Source organism: Poecilia reticulata, chromosome 3 (assembly GCF_904066995.2).
Source record: "Poecilia reticulata chromosome 3, P_reticulata-male-v2, whole genome shotgun sequence".
In the NCBI taxonomy this organism is placed as follows: domain Eukaryota; kingdom Metazoa; phylum Chordata; class Actinopteri; order Cyprinodontiformes; family Poeciliidae; genus Poecilia; species Poecilia reticulata.
The window spans coordinates 20,691,130-20,711,801 of NC_088832.1; positions in this window are offsets into that span (position 1 = coordinate 20,691,130).

Sequence of the window (20,672 nt, forward strand, 5' to 3'; positions counted from 1 at the left end):
TAAACATGTGAATATTGTTTACAAAAATTCAGTTGTAATAGTAGTGAATCAAAAAATACGTTTCTAATGAGACAAAATTGTATTCCAAAAAAAAAGCCAAATGGAAAGCGTGCTCTATTTATTTAAAAAAGGTAGAAAACTTTAAGAAAAAATTAAATGACTTATCCAAAGATCTGCAATCTTGCAAAAAAAAAAAGAGTTCTGCATAGAATAAAGTTTAAAAATCACAAAAAAGTCCCTTATCCTGAATCCTGTTGTAACTCCAGTAGAGGAAATAAATTAGCTCATGTGTTTAGTTTTTCCCCCCTTTAATTCATAATTCTTGTTTCTGACTATAGTTCTTACTTTGTGCTGCAGAGATTGTTTGTGTGTTGCTGTTGCAGCAGTGATCACTGCATGTACCCCACAGGCAGCTCTGTTAATCTGTGAGTAAGCGAGGAACCATGACACACCGTGATGCTCTTGCCAGGGGGGATAATATGCAGTAGATATCTGAGTATGTGCTTTCCTCTCACTATTCATTGATAATTGTGTGCAATGATGTCAGTGTTTTGCTGGCCTGTGTGATCAAAATGAAATAGGCTGCATGTAAAACTACGGCAGAACTAAAAAAAAAAAAAAAAAAGAAAAACTGGAAAAATAAAGCCCTTCTGGCGGCTCTGTGTTAGCATTCTTGGTGAACCTGAAGAAAAGGCTTTGGCTTTTCAATTAGTCTGAACATTTTTATCACGTCATTACTCACCCAATGTCAGATTTCTTGGCTTTGGGCTTTCAAACGGAGGCCTTGACACCTCACCTGAGCTGTCCGTCAGGAATGAGTCAACGTTATTTCCCACAGCGTGGTTTAAGATGGGTGAGAGAGGACTTGGAGATTTTGATGGAAGGAGAATGGGTCTCAGGGAAGGGAGAAGGGAGCTAGATACATGTGCGCGAGAGTCAAAACTGGCAGACTTGATAAGAAAGGTCGTTCCAAATGAATGGGGGTCAACAGTGGAGTGCTGTAGCGGGGACTCGGTCTGGGTCGCAGAGGTGCTCCAGAGCCCAGGGGTCCAACAGGTCACAGAATCACACAGACAGGGTGTGTAGCTTTACATTGTTCTGCTGCAGAGCTCTGGTAAGAAAGACGGCCTGTCACAATGAAAGCAGTTTCTCATGATTGTCTGTGAGAATGTGTTTGCTCATGTATTTAACTATTAAATTTAGTTACAAAGTAGAGAATTGTCTTTACTGGTTCTGTGCTGGACAGAAGTCTAAAGGTGCATTGCTTTGAAAAGGCATTAATAGCCTTCATTTTTTATTATTACATTTTACATTTACGTTTTATATTTAATCACAGGTTTACTGTATTTTACCACATGACAACCATTGTTTTCAGTGTATTTAGCTGAAATGTTATTTGACAGACCAAAATAATGCAGTGGATGCTACAAAGCACAGGAAACACGCAATTATACCAACTCAAGAAGTATTGCCACAATCCTTGTTTCACATTTCATCATGTTATAGTCACAACATTCAAAGCATTTTAGTTTAGTTTTTGTAACAGACCAGCACATTGATTCACAATTATTATCTAGAAAAGAAAGGATATATATATAACTTTCAATTTCTCCCCAGAATAATTACCTGTAAAGGGTTTAATATCTCCAACAGATTTAGACTTTTTTTCAGCAAGTCATAATTTCTCCTTACTTAAGAGGATTCTGCATCACCGTCCTTGCTGCTTGTCTAATCTCTCCACTCTGACTTTGTGTTGTGGCAATAAAGAAAAAATCTATGCAAACCTTTTTGCCCTTTGTTTGGTCCTGGCTGTGGCTAGTTAGTTGACACACACCGTGCACCATTGCTCAGCAGTTTGTCTCCTATCGGTGATGGACAGGTGTAACACCGCCGTTAACGCCTCCACTCCATCTCCACTCCGCCACAGAACCGACTCCGCAGTAATTATGCACCCTTTATAGTCAATACGAGCGTTTACACGTACCGCCGTAATGCCATCCGCCAAAATTACAACCAATACTATGGCAAAGTGCCCTCATGCTGCGTTTAAAGACTGCTCGGAAAACCACGTTGCTGCATGTCAGCAATAAATGAAGAAATTCTAATGGCTAAGAAAGGCACTTGGGGCATATGGCGTGAAGCGGGGGGATGTTCTGAGCGTCCCTTTCTGTCCATAACACCCATGTCTTTATCACAGGAACGATAATAGGAGCCAGAATAGTTCTACAGGGCCACTGGACCTTGTTTGCCCCCATCTAAAACTGCCTGTGCATAGACTAAACACATTCTCATAACTCCTACCCAGACCAACAAGCAAAATAGCAGGTTGTGCAAAACATTCTACAACGGATAATTGGATCATTCAGATGAACATCTCCCCCAGTTCAAGAACAGTTTTTTTTCTTGTGAGATATTTTATTCCGCTTCCTCCATCTTTTCATCAAATTTGACCATCTTGAAAACGTCTGACCCAGTGGCATGGTACTGCCGCCAACACCACGTTTGACCACATGCCTGGTGTTCGCAGGTTGCTGAGAGCTCACTGTGTCAGTTGTTTACCATGTGTAGCATTTTATGTCCAGGACAACAAGCTTGATTTTGGTCTGACATTATCGGCCTCTTCCACAAACTTCATATGTGGCCTCTTCTTTCTTTCAACAATGACTGTTTCCACTCCTTCATGTGTGAACAACTAACAGCTCACCTGTCGACAGATTTTCCAACAGGTCTTTGAAGCTCCTCTAAGAGTCATCATGGGCCTCTTGGCTGCTTCTCTGATTAGATTTCTGCATACCTTTCATGTTCGTTTCAGTAAATGAATATCAAATTTGTTTCCAAATCTTCTAATTACACTGAAGCATTCAAAAAACCTATTGCTCATTGCAAACTTCTGTTGACAATCTTAAATGTTTTAATGGTGAAATGCCAAAAAATATGTAGCCTATGAAAACATATTTTTATACCTACCTTCAAAAAAGCAGTCAAATTATTTTGAACTTGTATTAATTACATGTAGCAGCAAACATAATGACATAATGCCAAACATACATTCTGTGAATACACGAGAAATAAATATCACAGCAAATTTGATGTTTTTGTTCTTATTTTAGGATTAGAAATTTAATGCTGTTTTTCACTGTTTTACTTGTCACTGTTTTTATTACATAATAGGTAACAAAATAATTCAGTATGGATCAAACTATATATTATACATTGTTTCGCTAATGAAGTATTTTAAATTTATAAATGTTTTTTTTAGACTCATTAAAAGACAAAATGACAAGACATTCTAAAATGTAAAGTATTTTTATTATTATTATACATATGAGACAAGCGAATACATACTTTAATGATGTTAAACATATTTATATGACCTTTGTTGTCTGTTATAGTGCACTCTCCTCCACATACAGCAAAAGCATAAAAAGCCCTCATCGTTTTGTAATTTCCTATATATATATACACACCTTAATAGCAGTACGGTAAATGAGTGTGTATCCAACAGAATATGTTAACTTATCTCCTGTTTTTAATGGTCACCGTTTTAAAACTCGTGCAGAAGTAGAAATCTTTCTGCAATCCTAAGTGTTTCCATATCTTCTGCATCCTGGGCTGTTCAGCACAGCCTCTGTGACGTTAACTCTGGGTTGACTGTGCCGCTCTGATGACCTAAAGCCACCCAGTCTCAAACTATTTTGTCCTTAAAGCCCTATCATTCTCACACAGAGCCTTTACTTGAGCTCTCTTATTACCGCGGTGGAATCTGTCAGTGTGACGCAGCAATGGTTTGTCTTGGCATCCGCTCCACTACTATGGGATACAGATGGTAACAGTCTGTGTGTGTTTCCCAATTAAAGCATTAATCCAAATCAAGCCAAATGATCGCACACAGCGTAACAACAGCCAAAGAGGCCCCCCGTTACTTTCATTCGGCTTCTCCTTCCTGCTCTGACTCTCTGTCGTCCGTTCCTTTCTTCTTAAATGTCCATCTTTTCTCACCCTGTGGCCTCTTTAATCGACTCCATCACCTCTTCGGTTCATCAGAGGAACACACCTCTCTCCTTCCTCTTCGTGCTCCCCCAAGTGATTATTCAAGCTGCATTCCTTCAGCATGCATCAAAGCGTTCAGCGCTAAATGTGGAAAAACTGAATGTGGCGATGGGGGAAGACAATGGCACATTGAGGCTCCACTTTGTCGATCGTTGTATGTTTTTTTATTTCAAAATTCTTCTTAAAATAAAACTGAATAATTTTATTTTTCGATTTTCCATAATCTGTGGTTCTTTTCAAACCCAATTCATTATTTCAGGACAAGGACAGATTTTTCTAACTAAAAAACTGAATTTGAAGTCCACGGTAAGGTCACTGAAAACTCTTACGGTTGGTTTTTGGGTGCAAATGTACACCAATGATTCAGCCACCCACATACCGAAGTGCACTCACACACACGTGTGCAGGTCCCAAACATCCTGCTGCAGCGAACACTAACTCATCGTGTGTACAAACAAATGTCTTCAGGAGGCAGGATGCACTTCGGAGAACAGCATCCACCTGGGCAGGTCAAACAGTTCACAATCTTATGGACTCACCAAAGCATGACCAGAACTTGTGAAAACTTTCTCGCTTTTTCCCTAAGCGAGCGCACATGGGCTGTGTGTTACTTCACTTGAGCATGCAGCAGATATATAACTCCCACTTCAAACATGTTTCTGAATATATTCACAGAGACAAGCAGGATTAACAATAGCCAGATATGGAGGAATTCTGAGTAAACAGTCAAAATATGGCTTTGAATAGAGTGGAGATGAGCTCCATCTGGAGAAGATGATGCTGGAAACACAAATATGCCTGAGTGCGTTCTCTCTTGTTCAGTGCCAGTTGTGGAGAGGAAGATGTCAGTGTCCTTTGAGTGTACGTGTCGGAGAATGTCAGTATGTGTGTGTTCTCCTGTCCTCCCAAACCAAACACAGTTAACAGTAGCGTGCTGTCATAACACCCTGCCATTCTGCGATGGAGGCTGCTGTTTGCTAAAAACAGGCAGAAAGGCAAAAGGAGTGGTGGGTTGAGGGGTGTACGAGTGAACAGGGAGAGGCGGATTAAGCAGCAACACCGTGGAAATAAGGCCTGAGATTAGGCTGGTTGTTAGGTAAAAAACAGAAGATGCGTTTTGTGAGCAGGATACAACCAACATGTTGGCAAAGTGTCAAGAGAACAAATAACATGCATCCATTTGCATCAATGTTTAGGACTGCTGTAAAAATATCTGGCACACCAACAAATAACTTGTTTTCCTATGATGAACTTTGTCATTCTGTGTAAGTGTGCAGAACTGGAATTAAGTGAATTGCATATACAATGTTTGGGTAATCATGGCATGTTGAAGAAAATGCCTTGAACTGAGTACTGTAAATTGGTGTCATGTAGATAAAAATCGCCATGACTGAATAGAATTAGGCAAAATTACATTCATGGTCTCGGGAAATATATGGACTGGACAATCTCAGGAGTCTACAGGTGAGAGGTCAACTGCACCACTATGGGTAACCAGTCCATAGCAGAGAGAACAGAGATAATATGCTAACTCTACTCTACCTCCACAGATTAAGCAGAGTTCAGGCATTGATCTTCAAAATGAAATATTTTAAACATTCAATAGAATAAAAAAATGATTCAAGTTTAACACAATCTTTAATTTTCGTGTCTTAGACAGATTGTTTTCTATCTCTTGGTTACATATTGTTTATAGAGGTTGTAATTACAAAGAGCAAGAAGGAAGAGCAGATAGTTTTGATTACATCTAAAGTCAAGGAGGGACATTTAAGGTGCTCAGGAAAAATTTTTTTTTTAAAGTTGGTGAAATCTAAGGTGTTTGTATGCGCTCAAATTTTGAATCTTGTTTTGATCCAAACCTAACAGGTGAGCCTTAATCAATACATATTTGCAGTTATGTTTATATTTCATTACTTTATTGAATAAAAGTCATTGGATAAAAAATTTTAACTGAAAATTACTTCATTCTAAAAGCTCGCTCGGTGTCCATTCAAAGTCGTCTTGCGAAGTGAATTTCAGTACTTGTGAGAGTTTAAAGTTAGTTTGAATATTTCTCTTATGATCGTGAATTTACAAATTTCCTATGAAGTGTGTGGCAACACAAGGTGTAAACAGTGAGAATGGCTGCACTTCTCCCCCAACACACACAGTATCTGCACAAGGACTTTGCGTTTTATTTCATCAGTAGTAACCACTTCAGTGGAGACTAATGGGGATCCTAATGAATAAATGAATAAACTTCATTCACTTCAATAACTTAACCCTAAACTTATAACCTAAACTCACTTCACACCTTAGTGCTAAACCCAACCCATGACCCAGAAACAGGACGTCTTTTAATGCAACTCTATAAAGATCAGTCGGTTCTCATGATGCAAATGCAAAAGCACACACACACACACGCACACACACACGCACACGCACACACGCGCACACACACACACACACACACACACACGCACACACACACACACGGACGCACACACACACACACGCACGCACGCACACACACACACACACACACACACACACACACACACACACCTACCGCTGGGGGTTCAGATATAAACAACGACATGATTTTATTTTCCTCATTTCCACAGTTTCATAAACCTGCTTTCCCAGACTTTCTTTCCATTTCTCCTTGACATTTTTACAGGCCTGTCAACCGCATTAGTGTGTAATACATATCTGCTGGTGATTCGATGAGCATAAGTTACGATTATATCACAGGACTTATTTCTTACAGCTTAAAACATTTCCTTCTCATCATTTTCTCCTTGTTTTACAAGTCCGGTGATTTGATTCGCTGTTGATGGATTTGGAAAATAATTGTGAAGTGGAGATACCAGAGCGGAAAACTCTGCATTGTATTCGCTTTTGCAAGAAACATTTTCACCATTTTAGCAGCAAAGAATAAAGACACAAATATGCATTCGGTGAAGCTGAAAATGAAGGCCGGCCACATTTTCAGAAATTATTGTTCAGTTTTTACATCATTATTATTATTTTTTTTATCGGATCTGCAAAGGAAACAAAAACGTTCAAAAGACACATCTAAACATTGTATTTTCTTCTGAGAGCTTTAAATTCTCTTCCAAATACTAATGATAGATAAACTTTATAAAAACATTTTTTCAAATTATTACATTAACTAACGTCCCTAAAATTACTGCAGTGGTTGCAACATTTCATTTACATTCAGGTATAAGAAAACAATCAAATTAATATTAAGATTTCTTATATATTTTCCAAAAAATACATTTTGTCTTCCTCTATGCCTGCTCTAAGCGCATATTGCAAGCATATACCTATACCCCTTTTCTTCTCCATAGTAACTGTGTGAGGTAGCTCTTTTTTTCTCTCTTTTGGCCTTTTGTCTCTGTTTTGTTTTACCAGATCCCCACAGTACCCTTCTCAATTAGAGGCCTGGGAATGCCACCTAATAACAGGTTACGCTCTTAAATGCAGTCCAAACCATTTTGTGGACGGATACCTGATACCTTAACTCGTCCCTTCATTGTCATCAAAGATGCGTGGCTCTAATTTGCTGTAAATACAGGTAATTTTTTTTTCTCCTGCAAATTACGCACAAAGTTGTCTATTACTTCAACTTTTAATCTAAAACATTATCAAAGGCAGATAGAGGCAAACTGTAAATATTAAATTATGTTGTCGATTGTTGCACAGTAAACACAACGGCGGAACCGAGAGGTTGGATTTTGTTCTGGTGTTGTCCTCTGGTCGTTCTTAACTTGGCTGCAGCGTTGGTGGACATTTTTCTCTGTCAGGCCGCAGGAGTCAGTACAGCAAAGCCAGCTGCCGAGGCTCACAGGCTGGCCTCTAATTAAAACAGTGGAAAATGAGATAACTCCGCAGATCCATCATGGCCGCTGTTGGCTGTCAGAGCGCTCGGGGGCTGCCACCCACCGTATGTTTACAGCAGGGCCACTCGGCCTCTCTGCTCTCAGGGTGTTTTTAGAGTCCCAGCCTGATTTCTCTAATGGGTCGAGAGTTTTTTTTTTCCTTCTTCGTCTTCTTTTTTAAACCTCCTTGCACCCTTACTTTGCTGCAAATATTTTTCCCTCCCCGCTCCCACCTTTCCTTCAAGTGTGCATGAAGGAGTTGACAGAGACTCGGGGGGTGGAAGGGCACCCCACCACCTCTTCCCCTAGTGTTTCCCACCCACTCTGCCTTGTTAGCCCTTCATTTATTAGGCTCTAATGGAAGCTGGGAGTGCTATGATGTCATTGTCCAGAGACGACAGCTTTTCTCCAAATCTTAGCGCTTTTCCATTTTGTCCTCGTCTGCTCATTGTGACGTTCTTCTAATTGTTTGTCTTGAACTCTGGAATCCTCTTTCATCTAAATCAGCTGTTCGACATGAGCTTGCTCGGAAAGCAGCAAGGCCAGTCAGGCAGATCTGTTGCAAGGTCGGACTGTGGAGGAAGGCAAGGATTTGGCCCGGGTGGGTTCTGCCTGGCGATTTAGTGCTAGAAGGCCTATTTTGACAGCTGACATTTAAAAGAGAATCAAACTGCTGCTGTGATTGCAGTCGGGAAAAAGAACGGCCTCCATATTAGCTGAATAACATCAGAGTGTTAGCAGATATTCGACAACCTCTTGTGCCAGCCTCACTAATGACTAGAAGGCCTCTTCCAGAGTTTTTTTTTTGCCGAAAACACTGCAGAGAAATTCAGCTACCAGATCTGTTTCCTTACACAAGCAGAGAAACTTTTGGTCTGGAAAGAATGTCGAGGTAAAGCTGAAGGACTCCTCACAGCTGGAGACGTGTTAGCACCTTGTTAGCAACTCAGAAATGTCATTTATTGAAAAAATAATCCATGGATGAAGCTTTCTGATGCAGTTTTGACAGGAAAATGTTTTCTTTGCCACTGATATTTTAATGATTTAACAGGTTATTAAATTGAGTCCATATATCTGGTGACAGCTTGAAAACACATTTATTCCATTGAGGATTCTTTGCGTGTGTGGCACACTTACAATAATATAAATTTTATTTATTCTTAACAGCAGCTTCATCCTATTTATTGGCTCATATCTTTATCCTGCAGAGTTTGGGTAATTGGATTTTTGGGTTATTTCTGCGATGTGAAATAAACCACACACCAATGTCTTGTTCTTTTTGTTATTCTGTGTGTTTGTGTTGTTGTTTATTTTAATGCAGTCTTCCTTCAATTTGGGCTCTGGATTATTAATCTTTGCACCCATACTGCCTTAGTTAATCATTATGCTAGTGTGTATAATCACAGGATTTTAAGCTTACATAGTCAGATCCTTGTTGTTGGTGCTTTTTTTGTTTTTACTGTACCTTTGGAAGTTTGTTGGATTTTAGCTCTTAATTTTCCTGCTCAAGAAATTCTCTATTTTAGTACCTAATGGTAAACATAAGATAAGATAAACATTTTGATTCTAATTGATATTTTTAATTTAATGCCATTGTTAGAAAGGTTTAAATCCATGGGATATTTCTAATCTATTTCCTGAATTATAGATTCACCCAAAACATTCTGGGTCAACCTGTCCTTTTTCCATTTCACACCGTGATTTTGTACCAATCTGTCACCATTTTGTTCTGCTCCCAGTTTAAATAATTTAAAAAAGGATCCTTGCAATTAAAAGAAGTATTTGAAAATGTACAAATAATTTCAAACAGGTATATAAGTATCTTTAATACAATGCAAATTAAAACAAAAACGAAAGAAGGTAAATATATTTCTCAAAAATATAAGAAAGAAACAGTGAGGCAGATATTTGGCAACTACATATTTCATATGTTAATTTATGAATTTATTAATTTTTCTCTATTTAAAAAATAATGATGAATGAAGAAACTAGTTAATGTTGTAGCAATGTGCTCAGTTCAAAAATATTCATATTAAACTTATTCTAAACATATTTAAATGCTCTGCATTTATTCAATGTACAATACAGTCAAGAACTGTTTATACACCGATTGTTAGTATCTAAAAAGTAGTTAGTATTTACCTAAAACACTCTGTTTGATTGGCTCAGTGTGCAGTGATCCCGCCTCCTGACCAAGCATATTACAACAGTGGAAAGGAAAAACACCATTTAGCAGGACGAGACCTCCAGAAGAAAACAGCTCAACATGAACGGCCATCTGGTGCTTTGAGACCATGTATATAAATTACAATGTTATATACATACATTTGAACGGAGATCATTTATTCATGCACATCTTCCCTCCTTCCATCATTTTAAATCCACCAAGTAAGTTAACAATTAAGAACAATTTTCCATTAAGACGTTTAGCCTCAAATGGAAATCTAAAAATCCATGGAAGCACAGGAGACTATCCAAATTCACACAAAATGGTCTCACCTGTATTTTTCAAAATGGATGCATCGTCTGTTGTTAGGGCGCAGTGACAAAGTTCCTACTTTTGTCGCATTGAAGTTTGTGATGCAGCACAGTTTTTTTTTTCTTGTTCTTTTATCACAAATAAACTTGAGAGATTTAGATCAGGAAGAAGTACTTGTGATTTAGGTGTGTTTGAACGTTCATGTATGTGTGTGTCCAAGCAGGCCACCCAGCAACAAAGCTCATTAGTTTCAGCAACACATTACTTCATGTTTCAGGCTGAATATCATTACAAAACCCCCATTGATCATGCCGCCACGAATGCAGCTGAGCTGATGACAAAGACCACAAATGCGATACTCGGCCCTGTAACTGGAGCTGGATGTTTTTGTTCTCATTTCAGAGGCGTGTGCGAACAGCTTGGTCAGCAGACATGTGCCTCATTTAGAAATCAGGCAGGGATCATTACAGCACCACCCTCCCCTTATCCCTCGTTCTCTTTCTCCGTAGTAGCTAACACGTTTTCAGGCGTCAACAGATGTCAAATTACTCCACAATTAGCCCGACGGACCTCCTTGCATGACTACGCTGTGTGCTTTTGCTGCAAGAGGGTTTGGTCGATTGGGCTTTTGATTTCTGTTAGATGGCAAGTCATCCATCAAGGCGAACACTCACTTCCCTCACTTCCACACAAGATTCTGTCTTTGCCTGTCTGTCTCCACCCCTGACCTTACTCCGTGCTCACTTGGTCTTGGTCTGGTCTCCCCGTGTCTCTTAGTGCCTGCCCTCCTGTCACTCTCGATCGGGATGAATAAAGGTCAGTGTGAGAGTCAATGTGGAGAAAGAACAGGAGAATAAACAGGGGAAAGAGATCAAGAGTGTTTTACGCCCGGTATAAATATTTGCCGAAATGTGGCTGCAACACGTGGAACACACATGAAGACAAAGACAGTTGGGGGAGCATTGTTTCAGTCATATTTTTGCATACGCAGGCATGCGCATATACACAAACCAACAAAATCCTTGTGAAATCCTGCAATGTTGATGGCATTCAGACTGGCAGAGCAGCGTACTGACTGAAAAGACCACCCGTCAACTGAAAAGCCTTGTGGTGCAACCGCCAATGCAACAAAGCACTGTCCTTGAGCACAAACCCAAATCCCTTCAGCACTGAGCCGTCCATGTATGGTGAAATGCAAAAAGCTCTCCAACAATTATTAATTTAGGCGTCGGACTAAGTTCCCCAGCTTTGCTCATCTGAAAGTTACCAGTAGACGTGTTGAAGAGTTTAAGTCTCTTCCTGTCATCAGTCTCCTGCCAGAGCGGTGCTGTCTGGCTGACTGCTGAGCACGGGTCGCACGCAGCTGGCTTCACTCTCAACACCTCCCTCCTAATTACTGTCAAACACGCAAACAGCCAGAGATGCCACCGAGAGCCTCCGCCTTGATGGATGGACAGGTGAGGATGCCTCGTCACAAAGAGTGTGATAGCTCACACGGAGCAGCCGGGTGCCGACAGAGCGATAAGTTTGTGCCAACGGATGATAGATAACAGCAGAGAGTGGCAAAAGCACGTCTGATTGACCATGAAAGAGGCGGCGACAGACGGCAAGATGAAGACATAAGTACTGCAATTAAGGGAAGGATGTGTGTTTTATTAACACGAGTCTTAAAAAAGTAAAAGGATTCGAAAAAATAGACATAGTTATATGACTAATACTCTTACTTTTTGAAAAGTTAGCTGTCACAGGAGGAATTTGCAAGCAATTTCACTTTAATTACCAGCTAAATCAAACTACAGAGACATGTCATCGTATTTAGATTTTACCGCACTACAACCATAATTTCCAATGTTTTTAACTGGGGTTTTATGTGATAAATCTACACAAAGCATAATTTTAAAATGAAAGGAAAAGAACAGGTTATTAAAAAAAAAAAAAAATCTGTAAAATTTGCATTTATTTTTTGCAGCTTTTAATCTGATACCCCTGAGTAAAATGTATTATTACCAAATGTTTTATTCATTTTCACTATAAATATAACTTCTAACCAAGTCCTCCGATTTGTCAGATGACATCAACAATTATTTTCAGGATACTTGGCATTCTTTACCATGTCCTCATTTTTCTCAATGCACTCCTCCATCTCTACCACTGAAGATGTTCATTTTTTGTGGGTTTTCAGGGCCGTTAGTCCATCAGAATGACCAAATATATCACTGATATGTAGAACATAATTTCCTAACTCTTGAAATGCAATACCTGACCAAATATTACATTCAAACAGTCATTTATTTATGCAGTCTTCCACACAATGTTGTTGCAGTTCACTGAAATGACAATTTAGTGAACTTTATAGTGCAATTCTATCAAAACATGGCTGCCCACCTTAGAGGACATAATCAGGTAGAAAATGTGAGAATCGGTCAAAAGAGCTGATTCTGGGGGACCTTCACATTTCCACAAATAAGGAGGGATAACCTGTAGACAGGGAAATCAGTTGCATCTGCAAGCCTTCATGGAATGACACAAGCAGTGGATGCAAGAAATCCTTAAGTAGTTCTGTTTGTCATAAGCTATGCAGGAAATAGCAAACATGTTTAAGAAGGCGCTCTGGGTGTCAGATGTCATAAAAAAAAGAGCTACAGGCAGCATGTTATTTGTTGCTGAAAACTACCATTTCAGGAAAATCAATACTGAAAAAGCAATAATGGATGGTAGGTATCCATTACCTATCCAATAATGGATAGGTAATGGATAGGTAATGGATGAAAGCCACTAATTCCTGCAAAATACTTGAAACTAAGATAGCGGTTCAATTTCCAATAGAACAACTTTAGACATAAAACCAGAACTACCACAGAATGGTTTAAATTAAAGATTTTTTTTATGTCAGGATGAACAAAAAACCCCAGAGCCAAATCTAATTAAGGATTAACCAGTTGGTTCAAAGTTGAGATATTTTACAAATAGGAATCGGAAAGAAGAAAAATAAAATGCAAAGTGTAGTTAGAGACATTTCCCACAAAAGGCTTCCAGTTGTAACTCCTGCAAATGGTGGTTCTCAGAATAATGAACATAAAGGATCGACTACTGCGTATACATACCTTGTTTAAAGCTTCTAAGTTCTTTGATTAAAGACATTATGGTATTATCTAGTACATTATTTTATTTCTGTACAATTAACACTCACAAAAAACACACCGAACCACTTTATCACTACATCCCTCCCCTTTTATGCTTTATCTCTGTTAAGGGTTAAAAGGCCATCAGTGACCTCTGTCTCCTCCCAGTTTGGCCCAGCGTAACCTCCAGGCTGTGCTTCTGAAGCTTCTATAATGCCCTCTGCAGCCCAGAGTAATTGAGTGGAGAACAGATAAGGAAACTGGCTGGACCGATGGACTGGTATGAGGTGGGGGAGGCCTTTATAGAAGGAGCAGAAGGAGGAGGGAGTCCCAAGAGCAGCAGGGTCATTTGGCTGCTCTCTCTGGGTTGGTAAAGGAATGTAAGAACCAACCAGACACATTTTATAGACATCCTTACTAAAGACAGTGTGGAAGATGGGATGTCTTTTGGTCTTTGTGACCCAAAGTTGAATCATTTCAGTATTTCAGCAGTTACCAAAAAAAAAATCTCAACTATATAGGGATCTTTCTTGAATATAAATGTAAGCAATTTAGGTCTCAGTACAAGTTAGAACCTTCAGATTTGTTGCTGAAACAAATCTTAGCAAGAAATTGTGTGCAGGTAGTTTTTATTTCCAGGAGTAGGTACAGAGAGTTACCTTCATATTAATAGGGGAACAGATTGTACAGCCCAATCATTTGGTCCTGCTACTTGTATTTTTAAAACTGTCAAGCATATGTAGAGTATGCTGTCTATTGAGAAATGGTTGTCTGGTTTAAAAGTAAGTCTAATTTAAATAATTTTTGTTTCTTAAATTTTAAGTTATATTAATCTTCGCTATCAGTTCTCAATGCAGCAGTTTGAGGTTTAATTTCCGACCTTGGGATCTTTGCTAAATGTCTTCCCCTGTGTGTCCCTGTCCATTTCCTGTACCATTCCTGTGAATGTAGGCCAGTCATGCCACAAAGTAAAACAATAAATAAGGATTCATAAGTCAGTCAGTTTTGTAATCTTAAAATCAGTCTGATCGTTTATTTCCTCTCAGCAATCTTTGTGCCTTTTAGACCGTTTGGACCTGTTAACTTTTGACACCAAAACTGTCACTAAGGAAAGAAATGAATCCTTTACTGGGCTCCCAGATGTGACTGTTGTGTCTCTTGCAGGAACTTCCTCATTTCAGCTGATGTCGTTCCCAAACTCCTGTCTGTTAACTGGACTGACAGATAAATATCATCACACAGACTGGCAGCTACGAGTTATAGTACAGGTTGTTGGGTCTCTTCATTGGTTTCTCAGTTTGCATTCAGTACTGAGTTTGAAGAAGTAATGTGTGATGCTGCAACCTTTTATTTTTAATCAGAGTGGATTACAAACAAGCTTTTCTTTTCTAGAGACTTTAATCAAAAAGCTGTCTTTGCTATACTTAAGTCAGCTTCTACTTAACATATTAAACTTGGTAAATTATAGCAAATGTTTTGACTCAAATCCCTTACCAACAACAGTCAAGCAAAGTAGTGGTAAAATTAATCATGGACTATTTAAAGGTTTGTTGAATGTAAACTTTTAGGAAAATGATTTCTAGCTCAATCTATCCTGCAAGGATTCTTGCAGAATATTCTTATTTTATTTATTTAAATTTTTTACCACCATGCTTCTTCACAGGAATGTTAAAATATGCTGCAATAGACAGCAAGTCATCCTGATGACACAACTCCACCTTTTTATGATTAGAAACACTAATAAAATCCTAAAAGTCAAAGCTAATATTTAAACATAGTTGCAATAACTTATTCATTATTGTGGTTGGAAAGATAGATCCCAGACACGCCCCAAATTGTGTTACAAACCCTTGAATGGAAAGGGCGACAGTAACACAATGACCACAGTAAACTGAGTCCTTGTAAAGTGACAAAAAGTGTATTTCTTTTTAAGTTTCAAAACTCTGAACACAATGTGAGGGAGAAAGGAAATGTTGGCTTGTGCCAAATCAAGGAGACAAAACAAAACCGTGCCTGTCAACTGTTATAAGTGGAAAAGAAAGAAACAAAGTAAGAAACAAAGAAAGGTAGAAACCTGCTGTCTATATCCTATCAAACAGAAAGGCTCACCAAAAACATTACATGGATGTCACCAGTCAACTTACCTGTTGTGTCTGACGGAAAAAAAAGTTACCCGAAAACTTAGCCAGTCTTCCACCAAAGTCTTTAAACTAAACAACGTGGAGCAGAGCTCAACACAGATGTGTAAAACATTTATCAACCAGGAGAAGAAGGAGAGACAAGGCCCTAAAGGTGAACTCGCTTTGTCTTGCCATTCTGAGTTCTGGTTGGTCCTTTCAAATTCTCCGTCCAATCAGAGCTCAGAATTCCAAATTGGCAACACCTACCACTCTGAAACACAGGAGAAAAACAAAATCAGGGAGGGGGAAAACACGAACATGTAATAAAGATCATGATCATGAGAGAAACTTTCACACATACGTTCATTTTAACAGGCGTCTTTTATTTTGAGCATATCAGGACGTCATCCGGATGGAATAAGTGGCTGGGAATAAAAATATTTTTCAATTGGAGAAGCAGGTTTTGTAGAAAGATTAAATCTCAGGGGTTTATTGTATTTAGTATGTTTGGTAGCAAGAAAAGAAAGAATACAGAAGATTGAAACATAAAGTGAAAATAATTTCACTTTATGTGAAATCATTTTCACATATAGTGAGAAAATACTTTATGTGAAAAATACATAGTGTTTATACTATACTTTATGATACAGTATAAACACATACTGTATCATAAAGTACAGTATAAACACAGTATAAACTGTCTAGTATAAACACAGTATGTGTTTATAATAGAGATGTGCCGATCAGGTTTTTTCCTGCCGATACCGATTCCAATCACCCATGAGGACCGATCACCGATACCAATCACTGATACCGATCACCGATACGATCACATAATTATTTATATTTTTTTTATCATAAAAACTACCAGTTACATTATGTGGAAAAAGGAACCATGAATTCACCTTAATTTAGACAAAAACTTGTTTTTAATAACTTTTTCCAAGAAGAAAACTAAACAAAACAGGTATTGTGCAAATTGTACTGCTATTGATAATACTGTCTTTAACAGACTGGTAACAAATGAAGGCTCTGAAGAGGCTAAATAATGCAAAGAGCCAAAATAAAACCTCTCAACATTGCCAAAAAAATTCAAGTATAAAACTTAACATTCAAAGGCAAATACAGGTTCCATTACAATAAACAATCCTGAGTGACTGTTTCTGACTGAACGAAGTAATTATGCAGAACAGGGAGGAGATTGATTATTTTTTTAGAGATTATCTGTCTCATGTTAGGACAGCGAAAGTTTTAATACGTATGTAAAATGTATTTTTTTAGGTTAGATGCTGCAGCTTTAAGCAGAGGTTCGGTGTGAGAGTCACTACCAGGTGGAGCAGAAGCGGTGCTCTGTCTGTGAAATATTACTACCTGTAGCGCGTAGCAGCGGTTCAACAGCGAGAACAGAACCAGCGTCTTACATCGCAGCTCGAAGACTTAAATAATTTTGTGGGTTATTTGTTTAGCTTTCTGACAGTCATGCTAATCCGGGTGAGTGTTTGTAGCTGTGCGCTGCTTTACCTGCTATCTGATCCTCCATATGTCTTTTTTACTGCAGTGAGCCTCGATGTAGCCAAACTCCGTCAAGTATGGCGTTGTTTTTATGCCATATTGGCTTCGTTGTGTTGATGCATTTTGACGTGCTTCAATTTTTTGCCGCAACACGCAAACTTCCCCATTCACTCAGTGTGTTATAGTTCCACATCGCTTAGGATTTGTTGCTGCGCGTTTGCGCAGAGTGAAGGAAAGAGGAGACCAGCTGCACAGGCAGGCTGAGAAATGAGATGCAGGTGATCGGTTTGTGTGATCGGCAACAAGAGACCGTGATCGGCGATCACCGTTCATACACTTTTTCATGGAAATCGGCCGATTATGATCAGTGGCCGATCGATCGGCACGCCTCTAGTTTATACTGTATCACAATATAAACACATTGGTTCACTCAGGAACCTTTTATCACAGTTCAATTTAGTAAAGTAATTTAAGTCCATAGCGACTTAAATTACTTCAGTTAATTAATGAATAACATATTAATTGTGTGTGTCCGTGACTGAACGTTTATAGCACTTAAAAACATCAGTCTATTTAAAAACGCTTTTAAAATCTGATGCTGTACATATTAACAGAATGAAAACATTAACCTAATTTCTTTTGTCTTTTTTTTCACCCCCTGGTTGTGATTTCATTCTGCGTTCTTTGCGGTGCTGAGCTCTGGTGTTTCTCTCACCTGCAGCTGCTCTCTCTGTCAGCTGTCATCACTTCTACGAGATCATCAGTGCCAATTATTTCCCAGCGTCCCCACGCTAGCAGACACGAAGGGCAGCTCCATGTTTTTTTTTTTTTGCGTGCTATTCCTGGGAGCTACATCAGTGGTGTTCAAGGCTGTGACGTCACGTCGGGAGGCAGCTGTTTTTATTCTTATGTTCTTTCCTTGCACCCAACCTCCGCTCTACATAGTGCTGAGTAATAACTTAATGCAGAGGAATTTCTTGAGCTTTTTCGAAAGTATCTAAAGGATCTGGTCTTGTGTATAAACTCGCCATGTTCTCGCACCGGGGTCAGAGATCTCTCAAATCTATTTGGACCATTTTTGTAGTATGCAAAAAAAAAAAAACCTAAATAAAAAAATATAGATAAGTGTAAGTTAAAATGTGCAACATATCTGAGGTGTGTACAGGGCTCAGTGGTCCACTAGTTGCAGAGTAAGTGTAGGAGGAGGGGGGTAATGAACCCTGGGGTCCTTTGCTGGCTCAGTAATGGCTCGGTTTTATCATCCTACGACTTCCTGTAGCCTCCTCTCCTGGGAAAGCCTGCTGGAGTTGTGCTGGAAGTCCTCTGATAAAAAAAAAATACCCTGGCCAACATTCGCAAACTGCTGGGAACAAGAGAGACAAGAAGAAAAAGTGGTAACAGCGAGGGGAGGGGGGATAACGGCAGAGAAAAACTGTCATAAAGTGTCCCTGCCTACGCCTCTCTGTGTGCGCACTGTGCTCCGTGTGATATGATAAGTTCCACTGCTTTGACAGAAACCATGAGAACACTGTCTGAGATCTGTGGGTGTCACGTGACATCTGTGGTGAGACGCTGGAAAACAGACCAAAGTGTAAGAGTGAACAAATGAGGGGAGGGAAGATTGTTATTTTGGCTTTCTTGGCCTCAGATGAGAGTGTGTCCAGTCAGAGGACAGGCATGCCGAATACCAGGCATAAAAAGCCATGAGAGCAGCGACCAGGAAGAAGAGCTAAGGATGATAGTCCCAGGACACCCTGCTGGCTTCCTGTGTTAGGAACTAATGATGATGGAAAATACACTTAGAAATTGTTAAAAAAAAAAAAAAAAAAAGTGAGGGGGAAAGGTACAGCAACAAATAAGAGAGCAACACATCAGCTTTAATGAAGGGAAAGAAACCCCTCTGGAGATTAGAGTTAGGAGAAAAGGAAGGGGAAGCTACCAAGATGTACTGATAAGCACGCTGAGTTTTGCTTCTATATATGAATGCGCTCTCTGTGACCTTTCATTAGCACTAGCCTAATGCAATTATTTCATATTTTAGCAGATTACAGGTTTCTGAATGTTATTTTGGGAAGTACACAACCATTTTATTTCTCTTTTTCCGACTCACTAATATCAACAGTCTCGCATAATGGATGATTATCCTGCAGAGTTTCTCATGTATGACAAAATGTGTCATTTGAGCTAGCTTCTCGTTGAGTGAATGCGATTCTTTCACTTTCTGAAAGGTGCACTTTTGGGAGCAAATGGCTTTTCCATAAGACAACTCATGAACAAAAGGAAACCCGTCAATGTTCTGCTCCAGTTCACTATGACCTAGTACAGAGTATTTCATCTGATGATTTACTGGTTAGCGAGTACAGGGAACATCAGGTTTCAAGGTTAGGGATGATTTAAGTGCTTGGGGATACAACTTAAAATATTATTAAAAAATAAAAATATAATTATTGTGTCTAAGAATTGCTAAAATTGTTAATAATTGTGATTAACTACGCGGCCTCTAATTAATTCGATAATTGTTGTGTCTCATCACTTAAATGAACACTTCTGATTCTATTTCGAGCTGAGAAGCAACTCAGCATTCATGATGTTATCCAGCAGTTGCTGTTTGTTTGTGTTGGCACATGGTCGCTTGATGAATCTGGTGAGGAAAGAATGCTTTCAACAGGCTGTAAATATTTCATTCATTTTAAAAGTGTTACTTTTGATTAAATAGTCATCGTCTTTATTGTCTGTACAACCATCATATTCTGCATGTAAAAACGTGGAGGTTCAGTACAATAAGGAAAAACGGCTAGAATTAGTTAGGTTACAGTCAGTCGCATCAAATTTTACTATCTGGTAAATGCCAAAAAATTGAAGCTCAGAGACATTTTGAACAAAACTGTGTAGTCAGGCATCAATGATTATTTTGAATATCGGTGTTTCAAGACCAACTATATTTATAAAGGTCATTTATGTTAAGTCTTTAACATAAAAGGAAAAAAAAAGATAAAAAAAAAACAAAGGATCTGAATGCATAAATAACACAGACATGAGGAATATAAAATCAAATTAAAACTTGCATTCTGGTTCAAAATCCAAGCAAAGCGATGTGCCAACAGATTTAAAGATGGCTACTGGAGAAATATGTCACGGTTTTCTTAAATGGGAAGGAAAATTAACTTCCAGGGGGTTGGAATATTTGTTTTGTTCTATAGACAACTTTGATGATTTTTAACTTCTTTAGCACATTATCATGCTCACAGTTTGGTTGAGTGTTGTGGCACTCGGACATCGGTCTTGAGACCACAGCTTCAGATGTTTGGTCTTTGAGTCGCCTCTGTACTCCCTCTGGCCACTTATAAATTACATGTGAACTCAGGAATATCTCTCTCACCACTGTGAGTTTTCAAAAAATAATAAAAACAAAAACAAGCAAACGTGTCCATGTAGCATTGATGTTGGCTTTATGCATAGTTTTACCTTCCGTCCATGATCTTACATGCTTATCCCTAGTAGGGTCACAAGCTCTGCTGGTGCC